Source organism: Trachypithecus francoisi, unplaced genomic scaffold, assembly GCF_009764315.1.
Source record: "Trachypithecus francoisi isolate TF-2019V2 unplaced genomic scaffold, Tfra_2.0 Lachesis_group12, whole genome shotgun sequence".
Lineage (NCBI taxonomy): Eukaryota > Metazoa > Chordata > Mammalia > Primates > Cercopithecidae > Trachypithecus > Trachypithecus francoisi.
In genome coordinates, this window is record NW_022681457.1 from 95200708 (window position 1) to 95217133 (window position 16426).

The following is a 16426-nucleotide window of genomic DNA, read 5'->3' on the forward strand; positions in this document are numbered from 1 at the left end:
CATGGAACTGAGAGGCCCAGAGTTGAGCCCTGGACATCTTCCATGTGTCCATCCGGATCCTCCCCACCCTGCTCCGTGCCCCGGAAGAATGATCCGTATGTACTGCACTACCGTCCGTCTAGCTCAACTGCTGGGGATCACCCACGGGACACAGGAGGGAGGGAGGAGCATGTGGCCAAGGCTTTTACTGCCTGACTCCCTGAAGGGGCCACCAAAGTCAGTGACCCAGGCTCACAGCTCCAACAGGGCAGCCCTCTTCACCCACCCCTGTGTCTCCAGGCTCTGATAATTGCTCACTCTCCTCACCCTTTTCAGGTCCCGGAGTAGTAATGGCCCCTTTGTTAGTTGCCCTGAGGTGCTGAACTATCCCTGGGGTGTCCCCTTCACCCTGCCCTCACCTTTTATAAATTGTTCATTTATCAAACTCTCCTCAAATTGCCCAGTTTTGTTTTTTATGGAGATACAGACTCATGAGCAACTTCAGGTATGGCTTGACCTAGCCGCTCAAATGATGTCAACCTAGACACAGGCTCTCTCCCTCTCACTGCTCTGCCTTCTGAGATACCAGTTTAATCTTCAGGCTTCCCAGCATAGCACCCCTCCCTCTCCCCATCCCTTTCCACCCCCGCTTCCCCACCCCACCCCCGCTTCCCCACCCCACCCCACCCTCACCTCCAATGACCTACATTCTCCCCATCTCACCTCCTCACATCACACCATTCGGAGTGGAAGAGAGTCTCTAGCCGTAGATGAATGGAAAAAAAGAATAATTTGTTTCCCTGAAGTTGGAGCAGACGTCTCCACATCTCATTGGTTCTGATTCAATTACGTGTCCAACCCAGCCAATCAATGTGCCCAATGGCTATCTGGTTCGGACCAATCAGGGACCACCCTGGAGCTGTGGGTTGGAGCAGGCCATCCCACTCAAACCACATGACTGAGAATTGTAAAGGAGAATCCAGGAGAGACTGGACATGCCGGGTGGAGGGGGGCAGTCAGGAGGCTGTTGCAATGGTCCAGGTGAGCACCGATAGGCCTTGGCCTAGGGCAGGGCTGGGGGTAGTGAGAAGGAAGAGGATTTAGAGACAGAAGGGAAGACATCCACTCCTGCATCCCAAAGGCCTGTGTGACAAATTGAATTCCAGAGTTGGCATCTGGCCCTGCCTAATTCAGGACTTGCCTCCTAGGTCTTCCCAGACAAGGTTGGTGGATAATAGTGGGGAAAGACCGACAACCATGCAGGACAGGGGAAAGGTCTGGACTGAGGAATCTTACAGACCTGGGTTCAAATCCCAGCCCTGCCCCTCACTTGCTGTGCAACCCTACGCAAGTTACTGATGTCTCTGAGCCTTGGGTTTCTTATCTGTACAAAGAGGGGTTAAACTTGCTTACAGGGACCAACCACCCACGTCTAATTCTGGGGCGATGTGGGCTGCAGCACAAAGATGGACTCTGAGACTGGAAAGGAGAAGTTTCCCACCCTGGCCCTCCATCCCACCCAGCTAACAACAACAACAACAACAACACCAAAAAAAAAAAAAAGACCCAGCACTTAATTGCGCTATCCAGATACTGAAAACAGTATGAACCTCAGCTCGGTATTTTATTGAGCCTTAAGTATACATTGACCAGAAAATCTATTAAAAGCATCTGGGACCTGATCAGCAGGTGCTGCTTAGAGACAGTCCTATTCTTGGAACCCATAAGCCCAAGGACCCTAATTCCGAATCTGTGGCTGGTTGGAGCCTATGGTAAAGGCAGTATGTTTTAACCTGCAGGCACTTCGTGGGGTTTGGGATTCCCTGCCTCCCCGACCCAGCTACCCTGCTACACTCCACTGGATAAACAGCTAGGCCTGCTGTGGGTGCTTGTGGAGACCACACACCTCATGCAGGCCTCCCAGGTGACACTAGAGCAGATATTTCCATCTCGGGCTAGGTCCACTCAGATGCTGGCTGCAGCATGAGGGGCACAACAGTGTTCTCTTAGTAAATGGAAACAGTGTTCAAGGAGAAAGCAACTCCAGTCCCACAAGCAAGTCCCCCTAATACAAAAAGGTTGCAAGCAACTCAGTCCCACAAGCAAGTCCCCCAATACAAAACGGTTGCAACTATAACTTTAGGGGTTCTGTTACCTCCCATCGATTACCCACAGGGGTAGTCTTTCACAACCTGAAATATTGGTCCTGATTCCCAGAAGTTCCTGAGAGTGCTCGGGCTTGGTTTACTGGCAGCGCAGCCAAACTATAAACTGATGGTGTCCACTGGGCAGCTGTCTAGCCGGAACAACTCAGAAAGTCCCAGTTCAGGAAGGGTCAATGAGCACACTGGGTCCAATTGAAAGTCATTGTCCTTGTCTTGGACAGTACTCCTAAGGACCAGACATGTTATATTTTCATCAACTCTTGGACAAAGGCCTGCGATCCAGGTATCTGGTCAGGTACATGGGTGATGGCTGACTGGTATATTAAGGACACATTTCTGTGAAGCTGTGAGCTCTGAAAAGACATGGCAGCAGCCCGTCAGGACATTTATAAATCCATGTGGGCAAAAACAAGAAATGGGGAAAGGATTCCCTATTTAATAAATGGTGCTGGGAAAATTGGCTAGCCATAAGTAGAAAGCTGTAACTGGATCCTTTCCTTACTCCTTATACGAAAATTAATTCAAGATGGATTAGAGACTTCAATGTTAGACCTAATATCATAAAAACCGTAGAAGAAAACCTGGGTAATACCATTCAGGACATAGGCATGGGCAAGGACTTCATGTCTCAAACACCAAAAGCAACGGCAACAAAAGCCAAAATTGACAAATGGGATCTAATTAAACTAAAGAGCTTCTGCACAGCAAAAAAAACTACCATCAGAGTGAACAGGCAAACTACAGAATGGGAGAAAATTTTTGCAATCTACTCATCTGACAAAGGGCTAATATCCAGAACCTACAAAGAACTCAAACAAATTTACAAGAAAAAAACAAACAACCCCATCAAAAAGTGGGCAAAGGATATGAACAGACATTTCTCAAAAGAAGACATGCATACAGCCAACAGACAAGTGAAAAAATGCTCGTCATCACTGGCCATCAGAGAAATGCAAATCAAAACCACAGTGAGATACCATCTCACACCAGTTAGAGTGGCAATCATTAAAAAGTCAGGAAACAACAAGTGCTGAGAGGATGTGGAGAAATCGGAACACTTTTACACTGTTGGTGGGACTGTAAACTAGTTCAACCATTATGGACAACAGTATGGCGATTCCTCAAGGATCTAGAACTAGAAGTACCATATGACCCAGCCATCCCATTACTGGGTATACACCCAAAGGATTATAAATCATGCTGCTATAAAGACACATGCACATGTATGTTCATTGCAGCACTATTCACAACAGCAAAGACTTGGAATCAACCCAAATGTCCATCAGTGACAGACCGGATTAAGAAAATGTGGCACATATACACCATGGAATACTATGCAGCCATAAAAAAGGATGAGTTTGTGTCCTTTGTAGGGACATGGATGCAGCTGGAAATCATTATTCTCAGCAAACTATCGCAAGAATAGAAAACCAAACACCACATGTTCTCACTCATAGGTGGGAACTGAACAATGAGATCACGTGGACTCGGGAAGGGGAACATCACACACTGGGGCCTATTATGGGGAGGGGGGAGGGGAGAGGGATTGCACTGGGAGTTATACCTGATGTAAATTACGAGTTGATGGGTGCTGACGAGTTGATGGGTGCAGCACACCAACATGGCACAAGTATATATACGTAACAAACCTGCACGTTATGCACATGTACCCGAGAACTTAAAGTATAATAAGAAAAAAATTTTAAAATTTAAAAATTTTAAAAAAAAGATAAAGACTAAAAAAAAAGTAATAAATGCATGTGGACAGGAGACTGGGTGGAACAGGTAGCTGACATCACTACTAGGATCCATCATCGGCATGGGTACAGCAATTCGGCCACCATAACCCAGTGGGCTCAAAACATGATCTCCATCTGCCTGCCAAGAGGGGACTGTGGTACCTGTCAGTGGTAACTTCCCATTCCTTACAGGAAGGGAACTCACTTATTTAGTACCTGTTACAATGTTTGCTGCTTGCTCTAAAAGTACCAGACCCTTAGCTCCGGATTCCTCAGCTCCAGCAGGACCCACTGTGTGCGCGGCGTCCACCAGAGTCCATCCCTTTGCCCCACGGGACTTGGGGCAGAGAATCCGTGCAGCTTCACTAATGGGCCCGCTGCCTGCCACACGTAGGTAAGAAACTGCTGCGCTCTGGTCTACTGAGTCAAGTCAGCTTTGGGCATCGGTGGTGTGTAGTGGGGTTGCTCCTTGCCATCATCTGTAAGGTTGGAGTTTTTGCATGACAGGCCCCCCAGGGCTGGAGAAGAGACAGGGGAGCTCTCCAAATAGAAGATGGAGCTACAGGAATGGAACTCTCATCGGCCCTCAAGGATTCTTTCTCTGCCTGTCTTTCATCTGTCTTTGCCTCGTTCTGCAAAGCGGCCTCCGTTTCTCTCCCCACACCTCATGAGGACAAAGAAGGGGGTCCCAAGCAGCTGCTTCCAGCTCTGTGACCCCAAAGCAAGACTTTCTCCCATTATCTGCAGTGGAAGTCCCAGGGAGGGCTCTGACTGGCCCATCTCTAAGCCAATCTCTGTGGCCCAGAGTGTGAATGTGACTAGCCAAGCCTGGGTCATGTGTCCATCCTGGACTGGCTCCAGTGAGAAGAGGTTAAGGATTTGAGAGTTCCCAGAATCACGTGGAGCCATTGAGAAGTTCTCACAAAGGGAAAGAAGGTGTTGTTGCTAGAAAAGGGGAGGGGAGATCAAGAAGTAGACATTTTACACTCACCCACCCACACACTCACACACTTAAAGTCTGTTTCACCTGGTTCATTCCTACTCATCCCTTAAGACTCAGCCCAGCCTCCACCTCTGCTAGGAACCCCCTTCCCAGCCACCCTTAGACTCTGTTGGAAGCCGCTCTTTTGTGTCACAGTAGCATCCCACATTACCACCGTCACAGCCCTGGGCAACTGGTGTAAGTGTGTCCCTCCCACCGGGCTGCAACTCCTGGGACCAGGGCCCTGCCTGGTGTACATGTGCCTGGCATAGAGGAGCTTTCAGCACCAGTGGTTTTTTGAACACTTTGTTGCACACCTCCCCTGACCTTTCCTAGGGTTCATTGGTAGTCGGAATCAGTTATCACCGTGGGACGGGGAAGAGAGAGGGGATCCAACGGTGTGTGTGCAGCTGGGCCAATAGGTGACCCAAAGGGTTGTTCTGAACATTCTGCCCAAAGGGCTACCTGCTCAAGAGCTCAGTGTCATCAGGCGCTGTCCAAGCTCCTCTTGTCCCTTTGTAATTCCTCTCTCCTGTTCTCCATCCCCAAGCAAGCACTGTTTCTGTCACTGTAGATTGGTTACATTTTCTAGCTTTTAATATACATGGCCACAGCAAGTAAACTATTGAATAAATGGAAGATCCTCTCCCATCTTTCGGACAGCCACCTGGGACCTGTAACCCACGTCTTCCACAGCCTCCTATGGTCACAAACAAGACCCACCCTGGCAAACCCTTCCACTCTGCAATTACACTTCTGGTTACCAATACTATAGAAAAACTCTCATGTGAACACAATGAGGCATGCACAGAATGATTATTGCAATATTTTTATAGAGAGAAAAATGGAAACAACCTAAATTTCTGGTGCAATGGCTCACACCTGTAATCCCAGCACTTTGGGAGGCTGAGGCAGGTGGATCATCTGAGGTCAGGAGTTCGAGACCAGCCTGACCAGTATGGTGAAACTCTGTCTCTACTAAAAATGCAAAAATTAGCCAGGCATGGTGTCGTGTGCCTGTAGTCCCAGGTACTCGGGAGGCTGAGACAGAAGAATCGCTTGAACCTGGGAGGCAGAGGTTGCAGTGAGCTGAGATAGCATCACTGCACTCCAACCTGGGTGCAGTAGGGGAATGATGAAGGAACGGAGAAAAGACAGAGGGAGGGAAGGAGAGAGACGGGGAGGGGGAGAGAGGCAAGCAATTGAACATGCCTTCTGAAAAAGAATGAGGTAGCTCTGTATACACTGAAAGACGTCTGTGATTTTAAATGATAAAAAGCCAAATACAAAACAATCCATATAATACAATATCTTTTGTGTTTTTAAAAACACACAGAGCAAACATACATAGCTAAGCATACATGTATGTATAGAAATGCATATTAAAAGCATCTGTAGGGCTCACATACCACTCTGATAACAATGTACTGTGGGGAGGAGACTGAAAGTTGGAGGTGACTGAGAAGGAGGCTAGAGTGGAGGACTTTCCCTTTATCTGAATTCATGAATATAAAACAATGAGAATGTCTGCATGCAGCACTTGTGTCATTAAAAATAATTTTAAATGAATGGGGAAAATGACTGGATAAGTTCATTGTAACATTGCTGTCATAGCAGAAAATCCAAAACAACCTAAAAATTCATCTATAGGGAGCTAACTAAATACATGACAGTGCCTATGGCAACAGAATTCTAGACAGCCAGTGAGAGAACGGAGAAGATCCATGTGGGAAGATCAAGTGAAAAGCAACTTGAAAAAAAATGCATATTATATGATGCCCTTTTTTTTTTTTTTTTTTTTGAGCTCGAGTCTTGCCCTGCACCCAGGATGCTATCTCAGCTCACTGCAACCTCTGCCTCCCAGGTTCAAGCGATTCTTCTGTCTCAGCCTCCCGAGTACCTGGGACTACAGGCACACGACACCATGCCTGGCTAATTTTTGCATTTTTAGTAGAGACAGAGTTTCACCATACTGGTCAGGCTGGTCTCGAACTCCTGACCTCAGATGATCCACCTGCCTCAGCCTCCCAAAGTGCTGGGTTTACAGGTGTGAGCCATTGCACCAGGCCATGATGCCATTTTGTAAAAGAAAACAAAGAGGGAAGGGAAGAGAGAAAGGAAGGCAGGAAAGAATGAAGGCAAGAAGGCAGGCAGGAGGGAGGGAGGAAGGAAGGAAGGAAGGAAGGAAGGAAGGAAGGAAGGAAGAAGGGAGGGAGGGAGGAGGGAGGGAGGGAGGAGGGAGGGAGGGAGGGAGGGAGGGAGATGAGAAAGAAAAAGAAAAAGTAGAATAAACATTAAAATGCATGCCATATTATAGACAGTAGAGACTTTGGAATTACACAGAATTGGGTTTGAACCTCTGCAGTGACAGTTACTAATGGGGTGGACTTGGGTGGGTCACTCCGTATCTCTGAGCCTCAGTTTGCGTGTCTTGAAATGGCAATAATAACAGCATCCACATCATAAGGTTCATGGGGGATCGACTGATCTAATATATCCACAATGCTTGTCACAGGGGATGCAAGAGAGTGAACTCATGATCATTATTTTTGTTCTTATTTCCAGTGTTTCATCTGAGAAGTGAATTTGGAGTGGAGGAGGAATGATGCTTTTATTATTTCTTTGAAGATGTGTATTGAAGTATAATTGTAATGCAATAAACTGAACACATTTAAGGTATAAAATTGGATAAGTGTTCACATAGGTACACACCTGTGAAACCATCACCACAATCAACATAAAGAAGGCATCCATCACCACCAATAGCTTCCTCCTGTCCCTTTGTAATTCCTCCCTCCTGTTCTTCATCCCCAAACAAGCACTGATCTGTTTCTGACACTATAGATTGGCTACAGTTCTAGATTTTAATATATATGAATTCACACAGTATGTGTCATCCAGCTCTTTCCACTCAGTGTAATGATTTGATTATTTACCATGTAGATAAATGTATCAAGAGTTCATTCATTTTTATTGCTGAGTAGTAATGAGATACTCTAAGGGCTGAAATAAAAAGAGGGAGAAAGGTGGGAGGACCACAAAATGGGCCCCCGCTTGAGAGCCACGTGGCTGTGTTGCTGTCACTTTTGGCAGAAGGAGCATCAGGCAGGTTCTGGGAGGCCCCATCCCTTTGTGGCAGAAGAGACAACATCAGCCCCATCAAGAGGATGTCAGTCCCACATGGACCCACAGAAACACAGACAGCCGCTCTGTTGGCCTTTGACCTGCAGGGCACAGATCAGTTTTGTGAAACAGAAAACATCAGTCCATTCAGCTGTGTGGTGGAGTCGGGGACTCCAATGCCATGCATTGAACACCTACCATGTGCCAAGCCAGGACAGGCCCCAAAGACGCTGCAGCAAACAAGACAGGCAAAGCCTCTCCCCTATGGACAATCATCATGATCTTCACCATAAGTAATATATTCCTTGGTTGCTATGGGTGCATTCTATGCTAAGTGCTTTACATGCATTTGTTTCAATTAATTCTCTCAAACACCCTCTGAAGTAGAATTTTACGGAAAAAGAAACTGAGGCTTACAGGAATTAAGCATGCTGCCCACTAGAGGCGTCATGTTTTATGTTTTTTTTATTTTAAAATTTCAAATACTTTCTAAGAGGCAGCATTAGAGTTTGAACCCAGATCTCCTCTGTCTCCAGAGCCAAACCTGAAGTCTTGCAGGGTTCAGCATCTCTCATTCTCTAGAACTGCACTGTGTGGCACTGGGTGAGTTGTTAAACCCTGTACAATTGGCTAAATAACCCCTGCCCTGGGTACATACTTGTGTGATTTCTAACAGCTCATCAACTCAAGACGAGGGTTCCTAATAATTATTTTCCAAAATCCTATGTGTCCCTAAACCTGGTCTTCTCCAGTGTTCAGATTTCTAACCCCACATCCCTTACCTTCCTTCTGACTCTCGACCGCAGCGGCCAGGCGTGAAGGCCCTGGAGTCTCCTGCACAGGTCCATAGGTGAGGGGAGGGACCAACTGGGGGCAAGTGGTGATGGCTGGAGAGAGAGTTCTCTAGGCTTTGTCGGCTGACACCTGAGAGGCAAAGCACTTAGCTAGAATGGTGGGATTGGGGAAGGAAACTGAGTGAGAGAGAGGCTTAACCATCTCCCAGTTTGGGAGCCTTAGGCCTCAGGGTCCTTATCTGTAAAATGCAAATAATAAGTTCAAATAGTTTATTTAGTAGTGGGGGGTGACATGATAATGTGGGAAGAAACATGGAGCCCCATCCGCAGTCTCTCCCTGCAAAGATAAAACAACATGAACCATTTGGAATTTTTACATGCAGATGATAGAAAACCCAATCTGAACTTAAGAAAAATTGAATGTGTCAAGTGCAGTAACTGAAAGCATTATGAGGAGCTCCATTTTCTGACCTGGCTTCATCTAGGGTGAGCCCATGATCTCCCCAGAACTTGGTTTCTCTCTCCCTATCTCTCATTTACAATTTGTCTTGTCTGGCTACGTCTTCAGACCTGTTCTCCATTGATAAAGATGAGACGTCTGCTGCAACAATACACCTGCTCCAGAGGTCAAAAAGAGTTTCCCTGGCAGGTTCAGCGTAAGTCCTGGAAGTCACTGTGATTTCCTCCCTGCTTTTTTATTATTTTCTTTCTTCAGTTTACTTTGAATTTAATTTGCTCTTCTTTTTCTAGTTCCCTAAGGTAGCAGCTACAGTCATTGATTTGAGATATTTCTTCTTTTCTAATATAAATTTTTGGTGCTATAAATTTTCCTCAAAGTACTGTCTTAGGGACATCCCACAAATGTTGATATGCTGTTCTGTTCATTCATTTACATTCAGTTCAATATACTTTCTAATTTCCCTTTTGTTTTTCTTTGATCCACAGGTAATTTTACAAATGTGTTTTTTGTCTGTTTGTTTTTGTTTTGTTTTGTTTTGTTTTGAGATGCAGTCTCGCTCTGTCACCCAGGCTGGAGTGCCGTGGGGAGATCTCAGCTCACTGCAAGCTCCACCTCCCAGGATCATGCCATTCTCCTGCCTCAGCTTCCCAAGTAGCTGGGACTACAGGTGCATGCCACCATGCCCAGCTAATTTTTTTTTTATTATGCTTTAAGTTCTAGGGTACATGGGCACAATGTGCAGGTTTGTTATATATGAATACATGTGCCATGTTGGTGTGCTACACGCATTACCTCATCATTTACATTAGGTATATCTCCTAATGCTATCCTTCCTCCCTACCCACTCTCCACAATAGGACCCGGTGTGTGATATTCCCCTTCCTGTGCCCAAGTGATCTCATTGTTCAATTCCCACCTATGAGTGAGAACATGCAGTATTTGGTTTTCTGTTATTGCGATAGTTTGCTGAGAATGATGGTTTCCAGCTGCATCCATGTCCCTACAAAGGACACGAATTCATCCTTTTTTATGGCTGCAAGTATTCCATGGTGTATATGTGCCACATTTTCTTAATCCAGTCTGTCACTGATGGACATTTGGGTTGATTCCAAGTTTTTGCTATTGTGAATAGTGCCGCAATAAACATATGTGTGCATGTGTCTTTATAGCATGCCCAGCTAATTTTTTTGTATTTTCAGTAGAGACGGGATTACACCATGTCAGCCAGGATGGTCTCAATCTCTTGACCTCGTGATCCGCCCACCTCGGCCTCCCAAAGTGCTGGGATTACAGGTGTGAGCCCCTGCGCCTGGCCTACAAATGTGTTTTTAACTTTCAAACTTAGTGGAGTTTACAGGGAAAGTTCTTATTTTCATTTCTAATTTAATTCTATTATGGCAAGAACATAGTTTGACAACTTAAATCCTTTTAAATTTATTGAGATTATTTTATGGCCAAGAATGAGGTTTGTTTTGATAAATATTTAATGTGCACTTGAAAATAATGTATATTTTTTCTGTTGTTGGAAACAGTGGTCTATGAATATCAATTAGGTGGAGTTTTTTAATAGCGTTATGCAAGTTTTCTGAGCCTTAACAATTTTCTGTTCACTTTTAAAAATCAATTATTGAGAGAAGAATATCGAAATCTCTGAGTATACTTATGGATTTGTCTATTTCTCCTTATGGTTTTATTAGTTTTTGTTACATGTATTTTGAAACTCTGCAATTGGGGGCATAAAAGCTTAGGATTCTTATGTCTTCTTGATGAATTAACCACTTTATCATTAGAAAATGTCCTTCTTTATCCCTGGTTATGTTGTATGCTCTGAGATCTATTTCTTCTGATGTTAATATGACCACTCCAGCTTTGTTTTGATATTAGTATCACATATCATTTTCAATCCCTTCTACTTTTAAGTTATTTGTTTTTTTATATTCAAAGTGCATTTTATAGACAACATACAGTTGTATCTTGCCTATTTATTCAATATGACAGTCTCTGCCTTTTAATTCAAGTAATTAGACCATTTATATTTAATGTAATTATTAGTATAGTTAGATTTAAGTCTCTTGTCATTTGTTTTCTATGCTTCTCAACTGTTCTTTGTTCTCTTTTTTCTTGTTCTGCCATCTTTTAGTTTGAGTTTTGTGTGTGCATGCGATTCCATTCTATCTTCTTTATTAACTTATTAGAGCCATCTCCTTGTTTTGTTATATTAGTGGTTTGCTTTATGGTTTATAGTATACATTTTCAACCTATCACAGCCTACCTTCAAGTGACTTCATACTACTTCATACTATATCCTACTATGATAATATGACATAGTATCATATAGTATGAGAATTTTACAACATATACATTCTTTTCTCCCTTCCTGGCCTCTGTGCTATGTTTTCTGATACATTTTGCTTCTACATTTGTTATAAATCCCACAATCCATTGTCATTGCTTTTAATTTATAATGAGATAATTATCTTCTAAAGATCTTCTAAATAATCAGATAAAAAACCTTTTACTATTTACCCATGTCGTTACTATTTCCTGTGATTTTCATTCTTTGTGCAAATCCATATCTTCATCTGGCATTATTTCCTTCTGCATGAAGGATTCCCTTTAACATTTCTCATAATGTAGAATGAATTTGCCAAGAACCTGTTATTCAAGGCTTTTGCACCCAGACACCCAACACCACAATTTCCCAGAACTTATGCCCTCCAAAAAATCAAAGTGAACCAACATTTCCTGTCAACTTTGTGTGGAAACAATGTATAAATACCACAGAGCCACTAGCCACATACTCTTTAGTCTAGTATTCAAGGTCCTTCTAGACCTGCTCCTGACCATTCCTCAACCCACCTCTCATATGCTTACCATCTCTAGAAACTCTCTGCCATTTTCTGCCTCCATCCTTTGGCACACACTGTGCTTTTGTTTTTCTAAACATATCTTTCCTCAGGTCATCCAATGAGCAAACTCCTATTCATCCATCAAAAGCCCAAGTAGGAGACACAATCTCTGGAAAATACCCCCTGCCCTCTACCAATCCCTGTAGAGTAAATCTTTTTCCTTCTACTGCTTCTGACTATGTAACTTCTTATACAGGAGTCATTATCAACTAGATTGTAATTTATTTATTTCAATAAATGTCTCTCCCATGCACAGGTATAGAATGCTGAAGGAGGCCAGTACAGGCCTTGTCCAAGGCTTAAGCCATTAGCTCACACTGGAACACTGTCGCTTCCAACTCTAGTAAATTGGGAGGCTGGGGAAGCAGCCAAGCATGTGCCCCATCACTCCCCGGGCTTGAAGTTTTTACCCCTTTGAGATGCAACACTCCCCAAGGGCAGAGACTAGAACCTCATCTTCTTTGTCTCAGTAGTGTCATTGCCAGCAGAGGGTGGCATTTAGCAGGTGTTCAGGAACCAGGAGATAAAGTGTATCATGGAGCCAGGAAGGGGAAATTTTATCTGCTTCTGTGTGAAACTCACCCCTACTCTGGTAATTACAGGATGGACACCTCAGAGAGCATGAGGACAAGATCCCTTGGCATGGACACTGCCATCCTCATGCCTGCTGAGGCACCACCGATAGGGCACCTCCAGGCACCTCTGGAAGCTCCTTGAGTAGAGATCACCGAAACAGCCAGGGGGAGGACAGCATAGCCTCCGCCTGGTGATTGTAGCTGGTGGGTTGGTTTGTGAACCCAAGAGAAACATCCCAGGAACTCCCAGCCAAGTGCTTTGCAAGGGATGGCTGTTGCCTTGAGTACAGGAAGATCTTAAGGCTATGCGGACCGGCCTTCCTGTGACCTGCTGCATTTCCGTGCACAGGCTGTTGAGATTGCTAGCTACAGCAGACCCCCAGCTGGGTGCACATGTTCCCTTGTGTGCCCCTCCCAAAATGCCTCTGCAGCCCAGAGTCAGGGTCTAACTCAGAAAGAAAACCTGGCCCATTTTGGTCCCTATCACATCTCCAACCTTGGAGCTATCAGAGTCTGTGATGAGCACAACAGCAGCTGGGTCCTGGGCTGTTTGCACAGAAACATGCTGCACCCCACCTACTCAGATCTGTGCCAGGGACATGAAGAGTTCGGCTCACTTGATCTTTTTCTTCTAAGAAATCAGTGTGTTTTTGCTGGAGCGAGCAGTGTGAAAAGTACAATGTGTGCAGGTGTCAGAGGCATAAAAACCAACCTCGCATTCTGCAGGTTTTATTTGTCTCACCCACGGTCACCTGCTGCCCCTCTCCTCCAGGGTCACCAGGGACTGGCCATGCACAAAGCCCTGTGCTTCAGTCCCCAGCACAAACAAAGGAACAGTGTTTTCCTTTATTTTCTTTGTTTTTTCCTCCTCTTTCTCTTCCTATTTCCTTCATTCTCCCTTGCTGCCTGTAATCTCTGAGAACAGAAAAACACAATCTCAGAATGGTGTTGCCTTCCCCTAATCAGAGCCTAATTCCTTTATCACAGAGCTCAGAGATGGAGATTTCCAAAGGAGACAGATAAGAAAGATACTGACCATAATTAACATTTCTCTGCTTTGTGGAAAACAGGAATTATTCCAGGGTGTGGGTTTCTTTTTAAGGAGCTTCAACATGGGAGACACTGAGAGGCCAGCCATGGATTAGCAGATACCTCAGGAGGAACAGCAAGAATTCAGAGGAAAGGAGGGATGCCAAGCTGAGAGATGAGAGGATGAGCCTTGAGGCAGGATGGAGGGGACCTCCTGACAGGGGCAGGAGCCCTGGATTCCCTCTACCAGGACAACAGGATGTTCTGGGCATCAAAGGAAAGGAGGGAGGGAAGGCGGCACCTGGATCAATTCTGCCAACTTTGCAAAACTGTTCCTAGTTTCAAACCTCTCCTAATCTTCTGTCCATACCCAACCCCATCATGCTGTGTTTGTGATAGTCTTCTGAATCCCAGAAAGTTAGAAAGTGGTGAGAGAGAATACTTGGTGGCCAGTGTGGAGGGCACTCTGGGGAAGAATCAGGCAATAAGGGCGGGGCGGGGCAGACCCAGTAAGAAGCTGTTATAGTCCTCGGGTGAGTGATGGTGGTGGCCCAGAGGTGAGAAGGAGACAAATCCGTTACAAGGCAGCAGGTGGAATCAGCGAGACTTGGTGGCCATGGCCATGTGGAATGAGACTCATAAGAAATACGGGGAGGGGGGGGCGGAGCAAGATGGCCGAATAGGAACAGCTCCAGTCTCCAACTCCCAGCGCGAGCGACACAGAAGACCGGTGATTTCTGCATTTTCAACTGAGGTACTGGGGTCATCTCTCTAGGGAGTGCCGGACAATCGGTGCTGGTCAGCTGCTGCAGCCTGACCAGCGTGAGCTGAAGCAGGGCGAGGCATCGCCTCACCTGGAAGCGCAAGGGGGAAGGGAATCCCTTTTCCTAGCCAGGGGAACTGAGACACAGAACACCTGGAAAATCGGGTAACTCCCACCCCAATACTGCGCTTTAAGGAAACAGGCACACCAGGAGAATATATCCCACACCTGGCCGGGAGGGTCCCACGCCCACGGAGCCTCCCTCACTGCTAACACAGCAGTCTGCGGCGATCTATACGCAAGGCAGCAGCGAGGCTGGGGGAGGGGCGCCCACCATTGCTGAGGCTTAAGTAGGTAAACAAAGCCGCTGGGAAGCTCGAACTGGGTGGAGCTCACAGCAGCTCAAGGAAGCCTGCCTGTCTCTGTAGACTTTACCTCTGCGGACAGCGCACAGCTGCAGTCCAATAGGGGAAAGAGCGGGGCCGTTGCAGACGCGAATGACTCTGTCTGACAGCTTTGGGGAGAGCCGTGGATCTCCTAACGCGGAGGTTGAGATCTGAGAACGGACAGACTGCCTGCTCAGGTGGGTCCCTGACCCGAGTAGCCTAGCTGGGAGACATCCCCCACTAGGGGCAGTCTGACACCCCACACCTCACAGGGTGGAGTCACCCCTGAGAGGAAACTTCCAAAGAAAGAATCAGACAGGTACACTCGCTGTTCAGCAATATTCTATCTTCGGCAACCTCTGCTGCTGACACCCAGGAAAACAGGGTCTGGAGTGGACCTCAAGCAATCTCCAACAGACCAACAGACAGTCCTTCTGACTGTCAGACGGAAAACTATCAAACAGGAAGGACACCTATACCAAAACCCCATCAGTACGTCACCATCATCAAAGTCCAGAGACAGATAAAACCACAAAGATGGGGAAGAAGCAGGGCAGAAAAGCTGGAAATTCAAAAAAAGAGCGCATCTCCCCCTGCAAAGGAGCTTAGCCCATCGCCAGCAATGGATCAAAGCTGGTCAGAGAATGACTTTGACGAGATGAGAGAAGAAGGCTTCAGTCCATCAAACCTCTCAGAGCTAAAGGAGGAATTACGTACCCAGCACAAAGAAACTAAAAATCTTGAAAAAAAAGTGGAAGAATTGACAGCTAGACTAATTAATGCAGAGAAGATCATAAACGAAATGACAGAGATGAAAACCATGACACGAGAAATACGTGACAAATGCACAAGCTTCAGTAACCGACTCGATCAACTGGAAGAAAGAGTATCAGCGATTGAGGATCAAATGAATGAAATGAAGCGAGAAGAGAAAACCAAAAGAAAAAAGAAGAAAAAAAGAAATGAACAAAGCCTGCAAGAAGTGTGGGATTATGTAAAAAGACCAAATCTACGTCTGATTGGGGTGCCTGAAAGTGAGGGGGAAAATGGAACCAAGTTGGAAAACACTCTTCAGGATATCATCCAGGAGAACTTCCCCAACCTAGTAGGGCAGGCCAACATTCAAATTCAGGAAATACAGAGAACGCCACAAAGATACTCCTCCAGAAGAGCAACTCCAAGACACATAATTGCCAGATTCACCAAAGTTGAAATGAAGGAAAAAATCTTAAGGGCAGCCAGAGAGAAAGGTCGGGTTACCCACAAAGGGAAGCCCATCAGACTAACAGCAGACCTCTCGGCAGAAACTCTACAAGCCAGAAGAGAGTGGGGGCCAATATTCAACGTTCTTAAAGAAAAGAATTTTCAACCCAGAATTTCATATCCAGCCAAACTAAGCTTCATCAGTGAAGGAGAAATAAAATCCTTTACAGATAAGCAAATGCTTAGAGATTTTGTCACCACCAGGCCTGCCTTACAAGAGACCCTGAAGGAAGCCCTAAACATGGAAAGGAACAACCGG